The sequence below is a fragment of the Pleurodeles waltl genome, chromosome 4_2, assembly GCF_031143425.1.
Source record: "Pleurodeles waltl isolate 20211129_DDA chromosome 4_2, aPleWal1.hap1.20221129, whole genome shotgun sequence".
Lineage (NCBI taxonomy): Eukaryota > Metazoa > Chordata > Amphibia > Caudata > Salamandridae > Pleurodeles > Pleurodeles waltl.
Window position 1 is genome coordinate 258,876,768 of NC_090443.1, and position 22,340 is coordinate 258,899,107.

Consider the following 22,340-nt stretch of genomic DNA (forward strand, 5'->3'; position numbering starts at 1 on the left):
GGTTGATGAACATTTTTTGGAAAGTTGTGTAAAGATTTCTCTCTTTCTATCTCTTTCACTCTCTTTCTCTCTCTCTCAATTTTCTGAAAAAACAAAGAGTACAGAGACTTTATTACTGTGTCCCCACCATGCTTGATTGCTAACATGGCCTCTAAAGTGACATAATAGGTTGAAAACCTTCGACAAAAATGATTCCTTCGCAGGCCTTGCTTCTTGTGGGTGCAGCAGAAATGCTTGGGAGAACACTGATGCCATCATCTTCAGATTGTGTACTTTGCATTGGGTTGGGTAATGATTCAGTTGTTGGCCTTCAGTTTAATCTAAGGCCTAATTTATGGAGTTGTAGTCATTTGTTGGATGTGGAAACCTACCTTGCCTTAATGAGGTGCAAAGTAGGCGTTCCCGTGCAAAAAATGACTCTATGGCCTTGATGCCATATTTATACTTCCATGAAAAAAATGGTGCACGGGAGGGGGTAAAAAAAATGGTGCAAAGTTTGCTTTGCCCCATTGTTTAACGCCTGGGTCAGGGCAGGCATTAGGGGACCTGTGGGACTACTTCCATGGTGGAACACCATGGAATAAGCCCACAGGTGCCCTCCTCAGGCCCCAGGGACACCCACAGCAGAGGGACAGCGGAGGATGGGGGACCCCATCCCAGGTATGTATTTTTTTTTTAGTGCCATAGGGGGGCCTGAAATGGGCCCCCATACCTGGCACAGGGTGCAATGGCCATGAGCAGGGGACCCTGGTCCGCTGTGCTGGCCATTGGGGTGGTGGGCATGACACCTGTCTTTTTGAAACAAGAGTCATGTGGTATGGAGGTTTTTGCATCAGAAGATGACTCTAGGCAGGTTAGAGTCATTTTGTTTTACTCTAACCTGCCTAATGTCATTTTTTGGTGCAAAACCCCTTTCTCCCATACCGCCAGCCCCACCCAACTAATGTCATTTTTTTTTTACACTAGCCTACCCTTCGCACCAGCTTGCACCATTCCATAAATATGGTGCCCGGCTGGTGCACAGAAATGGTGCTAGCCAGTGCTAAACTTTTTGGTGCAAAAATGCGTTATTGCAGTTTTGCACCAAAAAGTATAAATCAGGGCCTTAGACTCCAGGCATCCGAGTGTCCTTTCCCTGTCTTACCTTAGTTTGTAAAATTTTGAGCAGGCTAGGTTTAAATATTGTAACTTTTCCACTTTTTTTTGTGCTGTTCATTATAATGTCTCGGAACTGGGTCGCGTGTGCCGTTGTATGGTACTGCCGTTATGTGCTCCATCACTTTTCTTTTTACCTGATGTATTGTGTTGCCTAAATATCTCTTCTGGCAGTGTTAGATTAACATATATACAACAAGATTACATATGTGAGCTTGGGTCGTTCTGCTGCCTTGTTTCTATGAGGTGTTTCATATTCCATGGCACTTACACTTAACATACATACTTTACAGTGTCCACATTGAAATAATCTTTTCAAAGTGATTTCTCCTCTCTTGTTTTTGCCTACTGTACTAATCATAAGCTTGTTTCTTAATGAAAGACGTTTTCTATGTGTTACTGTAGGGGAGCTCAGTAGTGTCCTACTAATCGATTTATACAACTTCACAATGTTTTGACAGAATTCTAAGTATCTCTTTGTTTCTCCTATGGTATATGGTAATGAATTTCATTTAATCTTTTTCTGAACTACTTTCTTCCTGTTGTTCACCAAATAATGTATCAGCTCTGATTTTAGGTGTTACTCTTTTCGCTGTTTTTCGTATGCCTAATCTGTGTACCCTCTGGCTCTAAGCGCGGTGCTGCGCCAACATTTTCAGCACTGCGCTGTGTCACTTTAGAAATGCAGGGATGCGCCATATTTACTAAAATACGGCTCATCCCTGTGTTTCTCCCTGCAGGGCTGCTAAATTTAGCTGCCAGCGCAGGCATCCTTGCACCATAGTGCAAGGGTGTCTGCACTGAGGGGATGGAATGTTTATGTGCAGGAAGGCACCCCTTCCTACACATAAACAATATACAATGCCGATTTGGCACTTCGATGTGTGCTGCAGAATGCAGCACACATAGATGTAGCAAATCGTTATTTTTGAATGGTTGTTTATGTACAGGAAGGGACACCTTCCTGCACATAAACATTCATTCATTTCTTTTTTCTCTTTCTATGTGTGCTGCATTCTGCAGCACACATGGAAAAAGCAAAAACGAGGAGGAATAAAAGTATTCCTTCTCATTGTGCCATGCTAACGCCACCCCTGGGGTGGCGTTAGTATTGGCTCTTCCAAAGATTTATTCCTTCTTGTAAATCCGGGCAACGTCAAAAGCAATGAGTGATGTCCTGGAAAGCCCATATCAACACCCATTGCACGCCCCTCTGTTGCAGAAAACTGCATCAGAGGGGTCCTTATTCACAAGGTGCATTAAGCCACAAAAAGTGGCTTAATGCCACCTTGTAAATGGGGCACACTGCACAGTGGCACAGGAGAGTCACAATTAGTGATGATCTGGTGGTGCTAGGGTCTTGTAAATCTGGTCCTAAATCTCCATAGGGAACACTTCATTTGAGCTTAATGCATGACAGAGCACATGTTTGGAATGCTCCCGTTTGAAACACCCCTCATCACTAACTGCTGTAGAAACACTAATACTTGTTAGGTGCAAGGTCTTCATGCATGATTGAGCTCATGTTTGGGTGAGCCAGATAGAAACACCAATGAGCTCTAACTGCTGTGGAAAACAGCACAAGAAACAAAGACTGTTTCCCTCATTATGACTGCAGAAGTATTGTGGCAAGACTGTCGCAGCCACTACTGCCGGAAGACTGCCAGTGCTGGTGGTCTTCCAACCGCCATATTATGACTGCCACCGGATAACAGCACCGCCGGCTGTTGGATATCTTGTGGCATTCATCACAGTGGTCAGCGGCTCGTAGGCGGTTCCACTGCCAGCACCACCACACCAGAAAAGACTGCCCACAGAATTACAGCCAGTAATTCTGTGTGGTGGTCTTTTGATGGTATGGCAGTGTCGGCGGAGGAAGCGCCGTGCCCATCCCCTCATGGAGGATCACCTAGTCAGATGAGGTAATTGTCACCTGCAAGAGGAGGGGGTGGGGGAGGTGTGAATGGGTGTGTGCATGTGTGTCATGAATGTGAGCGGGAAGGGGGGAGGGGCGAGTATCTGTGCGTGCATGTGCACCTGTGTGTCAATGTGGCAATGGTGATTCATGTGTGTATGTATGTGGACGGGGGTGGGGGGTTTGCATGGGTCAATGTATAAGGGGTAACGGGGTGTGAGTGAGTGAGTGCAAGTGCATATGTAGTTGAAGGGATGGGGATGGTGAGTGTATGAGTGCATGTGTGATGTGTATGAGTATGTATGTATGTCTATGGGGAGTGCATGTGTGAGTGGGGGTGTCCGTGTGTGATTGTGTGTTGAGTGCATGAAGGTGCATGTAGGTATGTATGTAGTTGAAGGGAGGGGGTGGGGATGGTAAGTGTATGCACGCATGTGTGATGTGTATGGGTATGTATGCGTCAATGGAGGTGAATATTGTGAGTGCATGTGTGAGTGGGGGTGTGTCTGTGTGTGTGGGTGCATGCGTGCGTGTGTGCAGAGGTCCTTGGGGGTATCCCAGCAACAGGAACACAAGTTCCTGTTGTCGGGATACCTTACCACCAGTATTTTGTGGCGATGAGACTGCCAGGAAAATGGTGGCGGTGTCCGGAGTCAGAATAACCTCGGCAGTGATCCAACTCCTGCCGGGCTGCAGGTGGAAACCTCCAGCCAGGCAGGTCGCGGTAAATCGGCGGGACGGCTGGGGACTCGGCGATTTGGCAGTGGCCAAACTGCTTTGGTCGTAATCTGTCGGGCTGCACCACCGGTCCTGGGGTGGTGAGACCTCCACAGCAGCCCTGGCGGTCTGTGAACCGCCAGAGTTATAATGAAGGTCTGTGTCTGTTCTACATTTGAAAGCTACACTAAGAAATGGAACCACTTTGAACCAGTTCTATGGCCCTGACATTGGAATAAATTTTGGAATCTCCATTCTCTATCAGTAAAACAACTATAAAAGCCGAACGTAAAGTTCCCAACTTGGTTCCAGATTTCTCACTGAATGAAGAGGTGGGACCCCACAGAGTACCAGAAGAATTCCTGAGATGCATGGTTGATGCATCTCTGATAACCAGTCCCCTATAGATGAGAGTGATTCACCTGAAAAACCTGCATGGAGCTTTGATACTGCCTTAGTACCATAGCCTGCCTTGCATACTAAGTGACTGGAACACAAGCTACCCCTGCAGGAAATGACTTCCACAAGGTCCCCATCACAATGTCTGAGTGCAAGGAACAGTCCAGAAGTACTGACTAGCATCTGAGTGATGCAGGAACCAACCCAAATGCTGGAGTGGTTCCCCCTGCCTCCCTGATCACTGTTAAATCACCATCGGTGATACTGTATATAAGAAGAAGGAAGTGGAGTGACACAAGAGCTTCCTGAATGGTGCTTAAATCAGTGGTTCAGAACCGTTTGACTCCTGAGGAACCCTACTGAGTCACTACTGGAAGCCGCGGATCCTAAGCAATTTGCACAGCTTAAATCTCAAGCATAAAAACACTAATTATCAAAAAATACACAAACAAGTTCACACCAAACAAATACTCAAATTACTAAATATTTATTTACTTTATATTGAAAAAAATGCAAAAACCAAATGCAAGAACCAAAACATTTTAATGGGAAGGTTGGTGCTGCATCTCTGCATCTAACTTTGCAATGTTTGGGTTTAGTTTGGAAAGTTAAATCCTCAGGTCAAATTTTACATTTCCTAAACGATTTCTGTATTGATTTTTTAGGTACATAAGATGTGAGAAAACTTTTTTCACATAAATATATGGTGGGGAAGGAAGCAAAACCTTAAGGGCCTGATTACAACTTTGGAGGAGGTGGTAATCCGTCCCAAATGTGACGGATATACCACCTGCCGTATTACGAGTTCCATAGGATATAATGGACTCGTAATACGGCTGGTGGTATATCCGTCACTTTACCGTCACTCTTGGGACGGATTAACACCTTCCTCCAAAGTTGTAATCAGGCCCCTAGTGTCTTTCATCTCTCTATAGCCCCTGTGTCACATGTACTTCATTTGTTTTACAACACCTCTCATACCAGTATAGAGTGTAGTAGCACTTTACATATCACACACATGCAGAGACAATGAATCATACATGTGTAAATAAGTGTATAGAAAATGTCACATAAGGCAAAGGGAACTACATGGTGTTGGATTCACATGTCATCCATACTGGTAGGCATTTTCTAAGAGTGCCTGGTCTGGAGAACCTCATACTCAGGATTCAGAACATAACACAGTGGTTAGAGTTGACATTATTAATAAGAATTTATTTCTATGCAAACAAACCTTTTTAGCAGCATCAGGATAATTAAAGGTTGGGAAAAACATAACTTTCTAACTTGTAGCATGCAGTATGCATGCAGCTCTTTGATGGCAGTGTGGTATTTGGACTCTTGCTCTAGGCAAGACTGCTGGTTTAAGGATGATAGTACTTATGCATGTAGGAAACTATGCCAATCCTACAACAAATCACAACTGTCTCCCAACCCTCCCGACTCACAAGCAGCACCTCACCATAAACCCAAACAGTAAAAGGTGATTTGTGGCAGTCTTTACGCATGGACTCAAGAATGTTACATCTCAGGGAGTGTCGTCGTTAAACTGAGATTACCCCTTTCTCACATGAACAACATGTCTTAATCAAGCACAGGCAATGAAGATGCAGTAAAGTTTCAATAGGTTTTATTTAGCAAAACTGCAATCTGCGATAAATTGCATGGGCTGCAATGTTTAGGATAATGAACAGGGCAAGAAACAGAATGGTAAAGGCAAGAGTCAATAATACAAAGACTGCCACCATCTTGCAATATCATGAAAAGACATGAGGTGTGAAATATGTCCTAAAAGCCTAGCACATCAAGCCTAACCTCTAGCCTAAAAGAGAGCTAGGTATGTTAAACCTAATCTGCCAATTCCATGTCCATGAGAAGAGCCCCCTAACCCGTGTTACCTTGAAATGAGGTCTCTAGCTCAGACTCCGTAGGGACACGAAGACCAGATAAGCGTCAAGGGTACGTGCAGCATCGATAGCAGCGATGGCATCTGATCGGAATCCCTCTGACTATCTGTTTAAGTGAGGAGTATTCATACAGATCTGCTTGGATCCCTGACATAGGTCTGTTCCCAAACAATAGATAAAAAGACATGCTTGCGACTGTAATTTATATAAACAATTCCCTCGAAAGTGTGAAGAGGGAAAGTACTTAATGTGAACATCTACAGTTTGTTTATCTTTCTTGCTTGATATTGACGCCTTAGCGTGGTGGCACTGATAACTCAAACTAAAACATGGGCCTAACTAAAAACAAGGCAGACATCTTAAAAGATTTAATTAAATGAATGTGCTAAAACAGAGCACGCTGAGTAGGGTAAAAGTCACTAGGTGAAAGGGGGCACGAGTCTGCAAGCCAAAGGCTAAGCTAACTCCTGTATCCCATTAAAACAAACTATGATTCACTACAGCAGTTCATAGCTTATTGTGATAGGTCATGATTGTAACTTATGAACTGCACAGTAACAAAAAAATCTCTGTGACAAAAGCAGTAACCCACTGTGCTATACACATAAAATGCTGTTCTTTGATGTGCATGTTGCACGCTCTTTGCAGCAGGCATATTAACCATTTGTGCTACCTTAGATGAGTCAAAACTGCCACTAGACAAAACTCTCATCTCTCTCCAGCAGGTACATCAATCACCAGAGTTATCTTGACACTTTTATTTTTGGCCCAAACCTGCTGGGTATAAAAGTAATTTTGCAGTGCTTTAACAATTGTTGCACAAATTAAGTAAGAAATAAGAAAACACTCAGTGGTTTTTGTCGAGAGACCCTAGTTGGAGAAGTGCCTTTCTGCAGACCTTGAGATGACTGTGGACCCCCTAGTAATGTGTCACAGACCCTTGGGGATCCGCGTACCACAGGCTGGGAACTACTGGCTTAAACCATAACTGTAGTGCTGCACCAACTAAGGAGAAGAACAGTTAAAGTGAGCATGTGAAATTGCTTCTAAAGCCTCCAAAGCCTGCACCAAACACCCAGGGTTAGATTTACTAACATTTGCCACAATGCAATACAACAATACAGCTTGATGCAGTGCACTGCATCAAATAGAAAGAGAAGGAATTGATCATATTTACTAAGATAAGGCACATTCCTGCACTCTCTCTGCTCTGGTCACTAAGTGCTGCCTAGTGCCAACACAGGCACCCTTATGTTATGGTGCATGGAGTTACAGACAGGATTGTTTTTTTGCAAGCGGAACACTGTCCTGCACAAAAGCAACCCTCATGGACATTTTCCTCTTTCTATCTATGCTGCAGCACTGATGGCAAGAGGCAATAATGAGGAGAAATAAACATCTTTTTCATAGTTATGCCCCTATTGGGATTGCGTAGCATTTGGACACTTTCCCAGGTTAACTATTTTTGGTAAATTTGGGAATGTGCCAAACCCATGGTTGGATGGGTGGGTGTGCCCACACTCCTCCAATGGAACGGTTTCCCAATGCAGAGTAACACAAGGCAGTGACTTGCGCTGCCTTGGGTAACTGTAGATTTAGGAAGCCATGCAGAGCAACACAAAATGTGACTTTGAACGGCTTAGTAAATCTAATTTAAGGGATTATGTTGCCTTGTGTGGAGTAAGGGCAGTGCATTCTCTTAGTAATCTGAGCCCCAATATCCTGCGTTAAATCGGCCAATGTGCGGAGGATCGTCAAATATCAAAGAATCACTGGCAGAAGAGAATGCGTGCTTCACTTGTCTGGGAGAGAGGAATTTGCCCTTGGACTAGCTAATACCTATCTTAATGTCAGCCTGAATAGTCTCCATTAAGGAAGCTATTGCATTTTGTAACTTTGAATCATGTCCAATAAGTGCTTCTACTTTTTCTCAGTTTTATGTTTTTCCTTTAGCTTGGCAGCAAACCACTCCAAACCTGGAATACTATCAGGTACATAACTGGCCTGTTGATTAAGGCAAATGTATTTAACCTACTTGACTGTAGGGCTAATTATTTATTTGTTTATTTATTTAGTTATATATTTCAGATTAATTCAAACCCATTAAAACATACATCCACATTTAAAATCCACCTAGTTTAAAACAACATAAACTTCATGTTAGTGTCAAAAAAGAAAATATGATGTTCTATCATATTTCAAATGTAAAACATTTAAAACAGTTTGAATTAGTTCACATAAATAACCATCAATCTTCACTATTAAGGTTTGTATTAAACAAATGTGGTATTTCAATATCATATCGCTGATCGTGTCCATCACTTTGCCCAACCTGGCATCTCCTCCTAAGTTTGAGTGCACCTGATAAAAAACTAACCGCTTTATAACAAATTATAGGGGACTGCAACATTTGTAAGAAGAGCAAGGCTGGTTTTACCTGCAAAAAACCCTTCCCTTTGAGAAAAGGCAAGATGTAATGCTTTCTTAAAATGCTAAAATCAGGCATTTGGAATTCCTATTGCACAAGACATATTGTTTGGGGTCAAGAGTAACATGTTCCCTTGTTTACTTTGTCCTTAGGACAAGTGGCCCAACCCCCTTCAACACAAACCCTTTGGCTGCTCACTTACAGAGAAGGGAACTGTCTACAGTTGAAGTAATATGTGTCTGCAAATTAGTGCTGTTCGAACTTGTATTTATGGTTCATTAATGAAAAGACTCCGTTATTAGGGTGTGCGCTGTAAATAAACGTTTCATGGTCACAGTGCACTACTGACGGTGGTTCCAGTTTAAAAAAGAAAGTGTACATACATTTTTGAAAAGTTTAACAATATGAAGTTAAGTATAATGCTCACAGAATGCTCTCTGATTAGATGCAAATGTTTTGCAGAAGCTTGTAAGCAAGAGTTCAGAAAAAAAGGCAAATAGGAAGAAAAAGTATTGCTACTATTAAATTTTAGGTGCTATTTCTTTGAAGTGTCATTTAGTAAAATGTGTTGATGCATGCTAGTATTTCTAAAAAATATTGCTAACGGAAAATCAGTGTAACCATTTACAATGAGATTATGGAAAGCATGAAAATAAGCAAGCGCTGGCAAAGCCAACCAACCCAACATTTTTGTGATTTTTTTGATTTCGTCAATGCGTGTCTTGTTTTGACATGGCTTTTGTAACCCTTTATTATTGTGTAAGCTGCCAGGCCCTCACCATTGTAACAAACATTGACAAAAAGCAAAAATAAGTTTTTGGATCTCAAAAAGCACAAATGGCCTAACTAACCTATAGTGACAAATTTAGAAGGAGAGAGAGCATAAGCACAGAGGTTCTGGTTAGCAGAGCCTCAGTGACACAGTTAAGCACTACTGACAACACACACATCAGGCCACAAACTATGAGCACTGTAGTCCTGGCTACCAGGATCCCTGTGAGACAGGCAAAACACACTGACATATTGGGTTTTCACTATGATCACTGGGGTCTTGGCTAGCAGGATCCCAGTGACACAGTAAAAACACACTGACACACACTCACAAACAGGCCAAAAGTGGGGGTAACAATGCTAGAACGAGGCTACTTTCTCACATCCCATTATTTTGCTATTACATTTTTATAACTGTCATGAGCGAATATTACCCACTGAATATCTAGGCATTCTACAATCAGTTTACAGTCCTTTGAAAAGAAGCATGATGCTCCCTATTTTATTATTTTATTGATGATTTTAACTTACATCTGTGCTCCCGGAGTTGCACAGGATTTGCATCTACCCTGGATGGTGGTTTTGAGAAGGGTAACCATTTGAGCACTCGGTTGAGGGTAATTTTATGGATGAAACTCCAGCGGGTTTCAATTTGGTAAATACCAGAGAGGGTTTGGAAGGGCTCCCTATCTGAACTTTCAAGGGGAGTGGGACCAATAGAACTACTGTTTCATCCTTTTTAGCCCAGTTTGTCTATAGTTTTGATGTCCAGGGGCCTGCTTTTAGTGATCATAATCTGTTATCCCTCTGTATGAATAGGGTCCTTGATGAACTTGTAACAGGTGACAGAGGTCCTTCTAATCATGAGATCATCCCACAGGGTCAGGGATGCAGACTTAGGTGGCATATGGTATCTCATGATTCTTTCATTTACTCCTTGCTGAATAGATGTGCCCCGGATTTTGAATTATGTTTAAAGGCTGTGGGAAATGATGGAATTATCTCGGAGGCTTTTTGTAGAATTTGCAAAAAGATTAATAGTAAACTTATGGCCACAGGTAGGCAAGGTCATCCTATTGGTGAGAGATGGTTTGACTCTAACTGCACTAAAGCCCTCCATAACTTGAAAGCGCCCTTAAAAGAGGACCTTAGAGATGGGACCAAAATTGTAAGGAGATGGAAGGAATATAAGGCTGCCACCCAAGTACACAAGTAGAGTGTTAGGAAACAAGCCTGGGAGGACCTAGCAAACACTCTTAGTTTACGTAACAGCGCTACATTCTGAGAAATTATCAATCGTCCTTTTTTCTCAGGGGAAATTAACAGGGTTATGGATTGTACTATCCCAGCAGAAGGGTGGAAAAGGCACTTTTCGGAAATGTATGGTAACACTACAGGGAGCAAGAACCCCGCTCTGCTGTTTAGGACCAGGAGGGATTCTGAGATCTGTTTTACAGAAGGAGACATTGGGGCGGCTATTTCAGCCATGTCCAACAACAAGGCCCCTGGGCCTGACGGAGTACCTGCCGACCTTTTTGATCAAGATATTGGGTTATAAATGAAGATCTTAATTTTAGTATGTAATGCAGCATGGAGAACAGGTCCACTTCCCTCCTGGCAATGTTTGATATCATCCCCGTGTTAACAAAAGGAACTAGGTCGGACCTGAGGTGCTATAGGCCAATCTTGCTTATTGACTCGCCTGTGAAGATCTTGGCAGGGTGATTTTAGTCACAATATCTAATTGGCTTGAACAAAGGAATGTGATCTCCGGTTTCCAGTATGGGCTCATGTGGAGAAGGGGAACTACACTTGATTGTGAGTAAATACACAGTGGCCAAAGGAGAGCGAATATACCTAGCCTTCATGGATCTGTCATCGGCCTCCGATCAAGTTAATAGAGCATGCTGTGGGCATTGCTAGTCGACATGGGTCTGGACTATAATATTGTTGGTTTTTTAACATGATTTACACCAGAATGTAACAGCTGTAGTTAGATTTAGGGCCTCATTATAACATTGGCGGGAAATTCTGCCTACTGCCACGGCGACGGCCTCAAAAAGACCATTGCCGTGCCTACTTACCGTCCACCATGAAGGCTGGCGGAATTCAGGATACAGTCATGGCAGCGGACATCGGGAAGGTGACGCTGCTACCAGCAGCAGCGCCACGCCAGTAGAATGCCGCAGACCGTATCATGACACATGATACGGTCTGGCGGTGTTCCGTTGGTGGACGCAGCGCCACGTCCTGTCTCCTGTTGGAGGACCCTCTGCAAGCAGGTAAGTCGGGGGTGCTCTGACAGTAGAGGGGGGTGTTGTGTGTGTGTGTGTGTAGGGGTGGGGGTGTTTTTGTCTGCTTGCGTGCATGTGGGGCGTGTGTGATGCACATGCGCATGAATGAATGTGAGTGTGCATGTATGTTGTGATGTGTGAATGCATGTGTGCATGTACGTATGTCAGTGTGTGTGGGTGTGTGTGTGCATGGATGTATGCATGCGTAAGTGAATGTGGTTATGCATGTGTGTATGCATGTGTTTTGCTGTGTGTGTATGTGTGTTTATGTTGGGGGATGGGAGGGGAGTGAGGTGGAGGACTCTGGGGACGAGGAGGGGGGGTCAGGGAGACCCCTATCAGTGCCAGGGAAGGAATTCCATGGTACTGATAGTGCCTACCGCCATGGTTTTCGTGGCGGTACAAAAGCCACGGAAACAATGGTGGTGGACGGGGTCATATTGGCGTGGGCGGCCTCGTTACCACCTTGGCAGTCGGTGTGTAACATTGGCGGTTTGGCTTTTGCCCAACCGTCAATGTCATAATATGGTGGTATGTTACTGGTCCTCTGGGTCCCCTCTCATCCTGACGAGCGTGGTCCCTAGAACACAGGAGATAGATCCAAGTGTCCCCGACAGACCAGTGGCCCTTCTGTACAAATTTGGTGGAGGTAAGGACTTGCCTCCCCACGCCAGACAGTAATCCTCTGTACTGTATGAACTGCAGCTGCTAGGGCTTCTGTGCACTTTTTCAAAACTTCCTTTGTGCACAGCCTAGCCCAGGTCCCCAGCACTCTGTCCTGCATTGCCCAACTCACTAAGTTGGACTGCGACTTTGTGGGACCCTCTTTTGTTGTGCTGAGTCGACCATTGTGCTCAGATCTTCTGAACACCTGTTCAGGTGCTTCTGCGGGTGCTGCCTGCTTCTGCATGGGCTCTCTGTCTTACTGAGCGCCCCCTCTGTTTCCTCTTCCAAGGGGCGACCTCCTGATCCTTAGTGGGCCCTGGCAGAACCCAAAATCTTCAACCGTTACTCTTGCAGCTAGCCAGGCTTGTTTGTGGTATTTCTGCATGGGAACAACTCTGCCTCCTCCAGCACGCCGTGGGACATCTTCAGACCAAAGGAAAAGTTCCTGGCACCTTCCCTTGTTGCAGAATCTTCAGCTTCTTCCACCCAGAGGCAGCCCTTTTGCACCTTCATCCAGGGTTTAGTGGGGTCCTGCCCCCCTTGGACACTTGTGTGACTCTTGGACTTGGTCCCCTTCCTTTACAGGTCCCCAGGTCCAGGAATCTGTCTTCAGTGCTTTGCAGTCAGTTGTTGTCTTTGCAGAATCCTCTATCTCAGCTTTACTGTCTTTGTGGGGTAGCAGGGTAACTTAAATCCTACTTTTCAGGGTCTTGGGGTGGGGTAGCTTGGACACCCTTAGTGTTTTCATTCACTCCCAGTGACCCTCCACACACTACACTAGGCCTGGCGTCATTCGCGGTTCACATACCACTTTTGGAGTATGTGGTTTGTGTTGCCCCTAGGCCTATTTTCTCCTATTGCATTCTATTGTGTGCTACAGTGTTTGCACTACTTTTCTAACTGTTTACTTACCTGAGTTTGGTCTGTGTGTATATTTTGTGTATATTACTTACCTCCTAAGGGAGTATATCCTCTGAGATACTTTTGGCATACTGTCACTAAAATAAAGTACCTTTATTTTTAGTAACTCTGAGTAGTGTGTTTTCTAATGATATAGTACTAAGTGATATATGTGGTATAGTAGGAGCTTTGCATGTCTGTTCAGCCTAAGTTGCTCTGCTATAGCTACCTCTATCAGCCTAAGCTGCTAGAACACTTCTAATCTACTAATAAAGGATAACTGGACCTGGCACAAGGTGTAAGTACCACAAGGTACCCACTATAAGCCAGTCCAGCCTCCTACACACACTACAAGTTGTGATTAGAGTTATTGCAAGAACCAAGCAAAACTGCAAACAACAAAAGGTGTATTTCTGGACTTGAAGACCTGTAAAGAGAGGAGACTAAGTCCAGAAGTTGCAGAAGGTTCCAGGAAGGACAGGAGCCCCTTTCAACCTAAAGAAGGTGCAAAAGAGGAGTCTCCTGTTGGAAGAAGACTGCAGAAGTGCACCAAGGGAAGATGTCTGTGGGTGCCTGCATATTGCAACGGATGTCCCACGTAGAGATGTTGGATGCAGAGGGGTTTCGGCACTGGATTTGTCCAACAAGCCTTGGTTCAAGCAATGTCGCAGATTGCGTCAAAGTGGCACTGCCTGGACCCAGGATGGCCCTGGGGGCCTCAACTCGGACTGAGGAGGGAGAGGGGGCTCCTAACACTAGAGGCAACCCACAGATGACCAGGCAGCACCATGGTGGTCCCAGGACAGGGGGACAAAGAAGGTGCAAATTGCGGTTGTTGCAGCACTACAAAAGAAGGTCCCAGGCCACCGGGGAACAACTCAGTGAGTTGAGCATCACAGGATAGAGTGCTGAGACATAGTGCAGGATGTGCATGAAGGATTCTTGCAAATAGTGCACAGAGGCCTCAGGAGGTAAAGATGACGCAGTACACAGGACTAATGTCTCAAACGGGGAAAGCAAACTCTTACCTCCTCCAAATTTGGACAGCAGGACTTTAGGACGGTCTGTGTCGAAGGGGTCCACCACCTGTGTTCCAAGGAGCATGCTTGTCACCAGGAGAGGAGTCCAAGAGAACCGGTCGTCGTCTTAGAAGGTGCCTGCTGGAGCAGGGAAGTGACTCTGTCACTCCACTGGAGATTTCTTCAGTCCTTCTGGTGCAGGGGGAAGACAGGGAGTTCCAATAGCATGTACACCATGGAAACTGTTGCAGTTGCCCGCTGGAGCTGAAGTTGGGTCCTGGAGCAGTCTATGGTTGATACAAGGTCAGACGAAGAAGTAGTACTTACAGAGGATTCCTGCTGAAAACTTGCAAGTAGAATCTGAAGAGTAACCCACAGGAGATATCCTAAATAGCCCTGAGAGGGAGATTGGCTACATTATCAGGTATGGACCTATTAGGAGGGGTCTCTGATGTCACCTGCTGGCACTGGGCACTCAGAGGCCTCCTGAGTGTCCCCACACCTTGGAAGACAAGATGACTGCAGTCTGGGACACACTGGAGGAGCTCTGGGCACCACCCCTGGGATGGTGATGGACAGGGCAGTGGTCACTCCCCTTTCTTCTGTCCAGTTTCGTGCCAGAGCAGGGTCTGGGGGTCCCTGAACTGGTGTAGACTGGGTTATGTAAGGAGGGCACCATCTGTGCCCTTCAAAGAATTTCCAGAGACCAGGAGAGGCTTCTCCTCTCAGGCCCTTCACACCTATTTCCAAAGGAAGAGGGTGTAACACCCTCTCTCAGAGGAAATCCTTTGTTCTGCCTTCCTGGGACTGGGGGGCAGAAACCTGTCTGAGGGTTGGCAGCAGCAGTAGCTGCAGAGAAAACCCCGGAAAGTTAGTTTGGCAGTACCTGGGCTCTATGCTGGAGCCCCGAGGATGCATGGAATTGTCCCCCCAATACCAGAATGGTATTGGGGGGACAATTCCATGATCCTAGACATGTTACATGGCCATGTTTGGAGTTACCATGGTGACGCTACATATAGGTATTGACCTATATGTAGTGCACGCCTGTAATGGTGTCCCCACACTCACAAAGTTTGGGGTAATTGCCCTGAACTATGTGGGGGCACCTTGGTTAGTGCAGGGGTGCCCACACACTAAGTAACTTTGCACCTAACCTTCACTAAGTGAGGGTTAGACATATAGGTGACTTATAAGTTACTTAAGTGCAATGTAAAATGGCTGTGAAATAACGTGGACGTTATTTCACTCAGGCTGCAGTGGCAAGCCTGTGAAAGAATTGTCTGAGCTCCCTATGGGTGGCAAAAGAAATGCTGCAGCCCAAAGGGATCTCCTGGAACCCCTATACCCTGGGTTCCTAGGTACCATATACTAGGGAATTATAAGGGTGTTCCAGTGTGCCAATCAGAATTGGTCAAATTAGTCACTAGCCTGCAGTGAGAATTTTAAAAGCAGAGAGAGCATAAACACTGAGGTTCTGGTTAGGAGAGCCTCAGTGATACAGTTAGGCACCACACAGGGAACACATACAGGGCACACTTTATGAGCACTGGGGTCCTGGCTAGCAGGATCCTAGTGACACATAGGCAAAAACAAACATACATACAGTAAAAATGAGGATAACATGCCATACAAGATGGTACTTTCCTACAGTGTGTCCTCAGGAAACTTGCAGTAATTTACTCCTACTTTCCCGGGCTCCCGGGTGGGGTATTTTACTCACATTTGTGGTTCTCTTACTCTCCCAGTAGTTCTCTATACACTACACTTGTCTAGGGGGGAATTCATGGTTCACATTCCACTTTCTTAGTATATGGTTTGTGTTGCCCCTAGACCTATTTTCTCCTATTGCATTCTAAAGCATTTCCTATTGTTTGTACTATCCTATATCTAGTTACTTACCTTATTGTGGTGTCTAGTGTATATATTATGTACAATACTTACCTCCAGAAGGAGTATTGCCTCGAAGATATTATTGGCCTTGTGTCACTAAAATAAACTACCTTTATTTTTGGTAACACTGAGTTTGTCATTAATTTTGTATGAGTACTGTGTAACTATAGTGTCTCCTGGTTCAGCCTAAGCTGCTCTGCTACAGCTACCTCTATCAGCCTAAGCTGCTAGAACACTACTACATTTTACTAATAAGGGATAACTGGACCTGGTATAATGGTAAGTACCCAAGGTACCCACTACAAACCAGGCCAGCCTCCTATTTGGGACAACCCACAAAGTCTAGTTTGAGCGTCAGCAAATTGTTTCTGTCAAGCATGAGCTTGGATGGGGTACAGCTTAAACCTAAGAATATTAATAGAAGCAGACAGCTGTTAGCTCTGCCTGCCTTGGCAGGCTCAGCAAAAGCAGAAAAGGAGCTATAACCATCCAAGCAAAACTGATGCGGCGCTTCCCAGGACTCCTGCAAGCCCACAGCATCAAACTCTTCAATTTATCCTCGCCAGGCCTGATCCTCTCTTTTTGAACTCAGTCCTTCTACGTTCCAAATACACATTTTAAGAAGGGAGGTTGTATTTTCTTAGCATTGGTCTCGGACTTAACTTAATTGATTTTCTTGTGTACTTTAGGACTGTTAGTAAAGCTGCAGTTAGAATTTAAAATCTATACTTTTCCTGGGCCCTGCGTATGTTTTACAACTTAGGTGTAGAATAGATTTAATTTAAATAGCATAGGCACTCCAAGCATATTATTAGGCACTACGCAGTTTTATTTTTCCTTATATTGTGTCTGATAATTGTTTTCACTCTAATGTCAATTTTATGGGTTACCCCAAAATAAATATGATGATGATGAAGAAGAAGATAAAAATCAACCACTCTATGCCACAACCCCAAACCCTGCCAACCATCTCTATGGTTGTGAATTCTATTCCTCGTATTTCTCTCTGGTTCTAATTAATAGTGATAGAAAATTACAGACTTGAATTTCTCAATATAGTACTTTTTATAGGATTTTTCATAACAGATGCTAATGTGGCATTGAAACAGACCTAAGAGTAGGTCTGAACGGTGTGTGCCTATGGAAAGTGGCGAACTGTGCCCTTCTGCGCTATATCTACAAGACATGACTTTGTTCATTTCATGGGAAATTGTCATTGTCCCTGTTCTGTTGGCGCCCCCTACTTCTCTTCCCTCAAATGAATGCTGACATATTATTAAAAACGTTCTAGTGTAAAACGGTGGCTATTGGTTTATGGACATTTACTCAAAATTGTAGTGTTAAACATCAACCAAACACGAATTGACTGGCATAACAGCTGATTCAAATCAATGCGAGGGTACATATAGGGCAATTGTTTTTCAATGCCGTACAGCTAGGATAAGCTGGGTAATGACACATAGGGGCAGATTTAGGAAAAGTGGTCCTGAACCCAGTGCAGCGCCACTTTTTTTGAGCCCCTAAGTGCCACCCTACCGCCACCATGTGTGTGCCATATTTAAAAAATGGAGCGCCATGGCGCAGGGTAGGGAGCAATAGTAGCATTATTTTTTACATTATTGATGTACTGTTCAGGGTTAGCACCAAAATTTTGGCGCTAACCCTGAACAGTACATAGGGGCACATTGTAACCAATGGTGTGCCTCCTTTTAACACGTGCTCTGAGCAGGCGTTGAAAATGCCCAAAAATTGGCGCAAATAAATATTTTAGATTTCCTTGTGCCATTGTTTTGGCCCCACTAATGGGAGAATGCCCCTTACATATATTATGCATTGTGCAGGCATAATATGGCTCAAGGAGCTACAATGTGGCGCAATGCATGAATTGAACCACTTTGTAAATCTGGCGCAGGAATTTTGGCCTCATTCGGCCACATTAGCTAAAAAATAAAATGACACTAATGTGGAGCAAGGAGGAGCTAGGCCCTCTTAAATCTGGGCCATAATATCTGTGAACCAAACTACACAAGCGCAGAGGCACATCAGTCAGAGGTTGCTTTAAGTAGAGTGGGTGTGGCCATATGGCCAGATCTGTTAACTATGCCTCACCTTACCATCCTGTGAGTATAGACATTCTACTTCATCTGAAAGGGATAAATACGTACACACATGCACTTAGAGGCAGATTTAAGAACCCCTAGTGTCTCCTTGCATCACATTAGTGTCATTTTTTTAATGCTAATGTGGCCCAACAAGGCCAAAATCTCCATGCACTTTAGAAAGTGGCGCAATACATGCATTGCACCACTTTGTAACTTTTTGTGCTACATTTTTGTGCGTGCAACAGGATTATGTATGCATTAGAGGGGCCAAAAAAATGGCACAATGAAATCCAAGCGATTTCTTTGTGTCATTTTCTTCAGCACTTTTAACCCCTGTTCAGAGCAGGCGTTAAGAAGAGGCACACCATTATTTATAATGGGCCTCAATGAGCTTTGCAGGATTAGCGTCAACATTTTTTACACTAATCCTGCAAAGGTCCGAACTAGCTCAAAAGTGTTGACGCTAGTTCTCCAATCTATTGCCATGGTGCGCCGTAGCTTAGATACGGCGCTCACATGATGGAGTTAGGGGGGAGCTAAGGGGCGCAAGAATAGTGGCGCTGCACTGATGCAGCGTCACTTTTCTTAAATCAGGCCCTTAGTGAATTTCAAATAATTCAAATATATTTCTTGGTTAGTGAGTTAAAAAAGATGTCTGCTCTGCACATTTAAGCATCACTGCCAGTAGAGTGCCTTGAGAATTTAACATTTGTCAAGTCAATAGGCTGACATCCGCTCCAGACTAATGTAACCGCTGCCTAAGTGTTAATTGGTCACAAATAAATACAGATGGATGGAGAGGGGGGGGGGGGGGGGGAACAAACCCGAGGCAGATTATATGGGAAGCAAAGCCCGCTTGCCAGAAACCAAGAAGCTGAAGAAATGAAATGGCGCATTAAAAGTCAAATGCAATCAGAAGTCTTGTGACTTATTGGGATTTCAGCTCCCAGATGGTATGGTTTCCCAGCAGTCGGCGTGGCGTGATAAGAAAAAATGAACATATTTCACCTGCAATACGTTGAAGGAGTCTTTCTTCCTGCCTCCTTGACAAAACAAAAGCAGATTTGTAATTTCCCAACATGGGATGGAATCAAATCTTAGCACAAACGCTTGTTATCGAATATTAATAAAAACAACGAAGGTTATTGCCTCTATTACGTGCAGGCAAATGTAAATAAAATGCTGACAAAGCTTATGCGTTCTTTATATAACTTGTTCACTTTGGATTTTTCCAAATAGTAGTCATTTCATAAAAGTTCTCAACGGGGCTCAGTGGAGACAAGGCATTTCTTGTACCCCCCCTCTCCCCCGCCCCCCCCAGACATGACATAATGATCAACGCAAACGGGAGTATTCTGGTTCTGCATATCGTGAATAACTTCCACAAAGGTCAGAAGTTGTGAGGCCTGTAAAAGTACGGGCAGCAAAGCTGCAGTCTCAGCTCACTGGAACTGTGACCGTCCACCCCAAGCCTTCTTCCCACAGGAGAGTCCATTCTGTGAAGGCACAACTTTGGACCCTCCTCCAACCACTACTACCGACGGATACGATGAACTGAAAAATGCTGAATATCTCCTGAATTATGTACATTTTGTGGCCTTCCAGAAAGGAACTTTCCATGTCTATTTGTAATAAAGAACATGCACGAGGGTATGGAAGTTTTCTTTTTTCATGAAAGACAATGACGAACTCCCCTCTGTGAATGCAATAGTGAACGATGTCCAGCAATGCACAGCGTAAAACAAAAGTCCCCGACATGTGTAATTATTGGACCATTAGTCCCTCGATCTCCACTCCTACGACCCCTTTGCTGAAGATGCAAATACCCACATTTCTATCCAAAAGGTGAAAAATTGTTTCCCTGAGGACTCAGAAAAGAAGCAACGGATACAGCATCTTGCAGCTTGCCTTTGTGTCTACAAAAATCGAAATTAATACCTCATTTCCTCTCTCCATCTCTGCTCTCTACACCTTGCCTACACTGCCAACTTCACTCCACTCTTTCCACATCACATTTTTCAGAGTCCATTTTATCTCGGTGCTAAGGTACCCAGTGGTTACTGGGCAGTATATATGGCCGAGTGTTGTACCTGGCTCCGAGGTACGCCTGTGCATCCGATTGGATAACTAAGTGTATCAGTTTGTGCTTGCGACTTTCCAATGGAGGGCTAGCAGCATTACACGGATTGGGAAATGAAGTAATTATGCTCAAACTCAAAATCCCATTCAGAGTCAACTGGACAATAATAATTAGGAAGCTCAAGGAAAAGCAGAAGATCCTAGGATGTGACCTAAATGTAGTGATGAATTGGCAATCATCTGCCGCGTATAGGTACCTCCAAGCATCTAATCTAGTAATACTGGTGGTGTTTACAATGTTTGGTCAATGTATGATACAGAGGTCATTTGCTCCAGGTTCTGATCATCATTCTGGGAAAGGCTAGACAAATCCATAGGTTTGAGCCCAAGATCCTGAGAATCCAAAGTGTCACCAAGATCATATTGTAGCCCAGAAACCCATTTCTCAAATCGAACAGAAGTCTTACCACGGTCAATATATACCAGTTCTTTAATATCAAGTGCTAATTCAGAACAGCCGAGAATATGTAGCTCTCTTTACAAGCCTGGAATGAAATTCCGATCCTAATTTACCAATAATTCTTTCCCATTGTGTGGAAATATAGATTGTAAAATTCTACATCGCCCTTTATTTCTTTATATATGTTTTTTTAAAACCTACTCTAAATTTCCAATATCCTAAAAAGGAAAAGGACAGTTTTGAATGTTTGCTTTTAATTTCCCTTTGAATATGATTTACATTTAGGATTTTATTTATACATTGTTGCATAATTCACTTTGTAAATACTATCACATTATTCCCAACTAAAACGCTCATTTATCAAAACATTAAGGCAGACATTTGCAATTGTCGACAAATAAAGACTACCAAATGAAGGTTGGCTGAATAATCTAAATCTCTCTAAAGTGTACTGAAATCAATTAATAAACCATGAAATAAAAAAACACAATGAGTAACAAATGTTATATGGCCATTTAGTGCCATTTCTGTGTACAGGTGGCATGTTCAAGCCACTCGACCTTTGGCCTTATGGTTCGTAAATGTCACCAGAACACATGAGGGCAATATAGGCTCCTATTATATGTTGCAAAAAACAGATATTAAAGTATTGTTACAGTTCAGTGTTGAAAAGAAACAACAACTAATGTTTACAAAGGAAGAAAAACACTGAAATTCACCAGCTATAATTTAGTGACCAGACTATACCTTGCACTCCTGCCATGCACTGCTTATGACCTCGAATATTTCATCACTCATGACATGGTAATTGGCATAATTGCTGACATCACTGATGACATCTCAAATGACATAATTGATTACATAATTGATAACATTATCCAGTCTTTGTGATAGTGTCATACAGGGTTTGTGGCCTTAAACCAATTCAGGATGGTACACCTGTGCACAGCGTTTCACCAAACAAGTGAAATGGACATAATCTTTCACCACATCCTTGACACAATGCATATGTTTAAAGTCACTCACATTTGATAGATGTTATTTTCTTTCTTGGTGTTCACCCACATAACAAAAAAAATGCCTTTGTAGCCTTTAATGAGATCACCCTGTTTTTAAGCCATGAACTCCCTTCAAAAAGTGTTTGCACGCTATTCACCCTAATGAAATCAGCTTCTTAAAGACTTCGGGCATATTTCAGAGCCCCTAGCACCACCAGAGCGTCACTTTTCGTAAAGCTCCATTGGCGCTAAGCACTGCTCCATAGTTACAAGAAGGTGTAACGCCACTTTTTTGTGGCGTTACGCCTCCATGTAAATATGGGCCCCTCCGTTGCAGTTTTCTGTGTCAGAGGGGCATGCAATGGGTGTTGCGGTGGGCGTTCCAGCGAAACACCCATTGCTTTTGATCCTGTCACAGATTTACGAGTTGTCATAAACCTGAGGCAGCGCCAAAAACTAGCTCCACCCCAGGGGTAGCATTAGCATTGCAAAACAAGGAGGAATGCTTTTATTCCTTCTTTTTTTTGTTGCTTTTTCTATGTGTGCTGCATTCTGAAGCACACAAAGAAGAAGCAAAATGCAATGAAGGGACACCTTCCTGCACATAAACAATGATTCAAAATTACACTTTGGTACC